This window comes from Lygodium microphyllum, chromosome 5, assembly GCF_053477565.2.
Source record: "Lygodium microphyllum isolate KBCC chromosome 5, Lygodium_microphyllum_v1.1.10, whole genome shotgun sequence".
Lineage (NCBI taxonomy): Eukaryota > Viridiplantae > Streptophyta > Polypodiopsida > Schizaeales > Lygodiaceae > Lygodium > Lygodium microphyllum.
The window spans coordinates 157,778,710-157,781,281 of record NC_141139.1 but is presented as its reverse complement, the minus strand read 5'-3'; positions in this window follow the sequence as shown (position 1 = coordinate 157,781,281).

The window sequence follows — 2,572 nt, the reverse complement described above, 5'->3', positions numbered from 1 at the left end:
AATACCCAACTCATCATCAATGCTCTGTTCTGAGCCACTGGATTCACCATCCACATAAGAGTGACCTGCATTCACATCAAACATTGGCTGATCAACCTTCTCTTTTCCTTTTCGTGATACCTGCATACCACAATCTGCATTACTTTGAGAAGATTCTCCTGATCTCAATCTGCCTGTCCATGGCGAAGAATGTGAACCATTGCTAGAGGACGCTCCAGGTCCACTAATATTTTTTGACTGCTGTTGTGAATTCTGTGCAGCATTATCATTTTGTGCATCTACATCATCAATCACATTTACTGGTTTATACCAGCTACTCATCTCATAAAAAACAACATCTCTGCTCACTGTAAACTTACGAGTAGAAGGGTTATAGCATCTATACCCTTTTTGCTGCAGAGAGTAACCAATAAAGATGCACTTCTCAGCTTTTGGATCCAACTTGGATCTCAACTCATCTGGCACATGAACATAGGCAATGCAACCAAAAATTTTCAAATGAGAAATATCTAGTTTCCTACCAGTATACCTCTCCTCTGGAGTCATTCCATGTATTGCTGCAGTGGGAGTCCTGTTCATTATGTAGACTGCTGTAGCAACTGCTTCAGCCCAATAAAAATCTGGCAAGTCTTTTTCATTGAGCATGGCACGAGATACCTCTCCAATATGCCTGTTTCTCCTTTCTGCAATTCCATTTTGTTGTGGGGTATGACTGCATGAATATTGCTGCTTTATGCCATGCTCCTGCTTGAACCTTGCAAACTCATTTGAGAGGTACTCTCCCCCTCCATCTGACCTTAGGCATTTTATCTGCAGGCCTGTTTCTTTTTCAACCATCTCTTTAAGAGTTTTGAAATGCCCAAAAACTTCACTTTTCTTTTTCATAAAATACACCCAAACTTTTCTGCTATAGTCATCAATAAAAGTGACAAAATAATGACAGCCTCCAAGAGATGCAGCTTTAGTAGTCCACACATTAGAGTGGATTAATTCCAATGGCTTCTCACTCTCTTGAACATGTCTAGGAAATGGTTTCCTTGCCTGTTTTCCAAACTGACAGGCTTCACATACCTTATGCATTTCTGCAACCTTGAATTTTGGCAAACCTGCAACAATATTTTGGGCCTGCATTGATTTAAGTCGCTGTACATTAACATGACCAATGCGTTTATGCCAGATATCAATATCTGCAACTACACCGGTCCCATGTGCAAACATTGCTGCAGTCAATTCAGACATGTCTGCATCCAATGTAAACATTCTGCCCTTCTTCTTTCCTTTTGCTATCAAGCGACCTTTATTTTTCATATCCTCAATAAAGCATCCATGAGGATTAAATCTGACCTGCAAGCCCTACTCAACCATTTGACCAACAGAAACCAGATTCTTGGTGATATTCGGGACATGAAATACATCGGAGAGGTATTTCTTTTTCCCATCCTGCATAGACAAAGGAAATTTTCCAATCTGCACAATAGGATGTGCAGTATCATCACCAGTCTCCACAAATCCTGGTTTTTCCATTTTTCTTGCATCCTCCATCCATTCTGCATGACCTGTCATGTGGTTTGATGCACCTGAGTCAACATACCATACATCATTGCTTTCTTCTGCACTTGTCACAGAATTATTCATGTGCTGCACCATAAACAAGTGCTCATTTCTGTCATCACCCTGTCTACTAGAAGATGCATAATTCCCTTGTTGCAGTTTTCCATTCATGATGTCATTCTGTTTTTTATAGCAGTCTTTAGCCATATGACCCATTTTACCACAATAGTAGCATTCAACATTACTATTTGCATTTTGGCCTCTTTGCCATCCACCACGACCTCTTTGGCTCCCCCCCGCCTCTAGAGTTACCACGTCCTCCTCCATAGGACTGGTTTTCTTGAGTTTGCTGCATATTCTGATTTCTACCATGGCCTCCATATCGGCCTCCTCTACCTCTGCCTCTACCTCTTCCAGCATTTGAGTAGAAGACAGCTTCTTTTGAAGTTCCTCCTGAAGAAGATGCACCACCATTTCTCTGTTCCTCAGAAATTAGAAGAGCAATCAACTCTTCAAAATCAGGAAATCTTTCACGAACTGAAATGGATGTCTGAAACTGTGCATAATTCTTTCCTAGACCATTCAAGGTCACAGAAACTAAATCATCATCTTCCATTGGTGACCCAATGGAAGCAAGTGCATCTGCAATCTTCTTCACCTTCATGTGGTAGTCGTTGATGCTCATATTTTCTCTTTGCACATTGTGCAACTCTTGCTCGAGCTGCATTTTCCTGGCTTGCGTATTTATGCTATACATTTTTGACAAAGTATCCCATGCCTCCTTTGGCGTACTTGCATCTTGAATATGCACAATCATAGAGTCTGAAATGCTGATAGACAGCCAATACATAACTTTCCTGGCTCTCTCATGCCATGTTTTAAATGCCTGCATTTGCTGTTGATTGGGAACATAAGGAAGAATTGGTTCTTCTTCATTTCCTGCAACAAATTCCCAATATCCTTTTCCCATAAGGAAATTTGTCATTCTAAACTTCCATGCTTGGAAGTTGTTCTTGTCAAG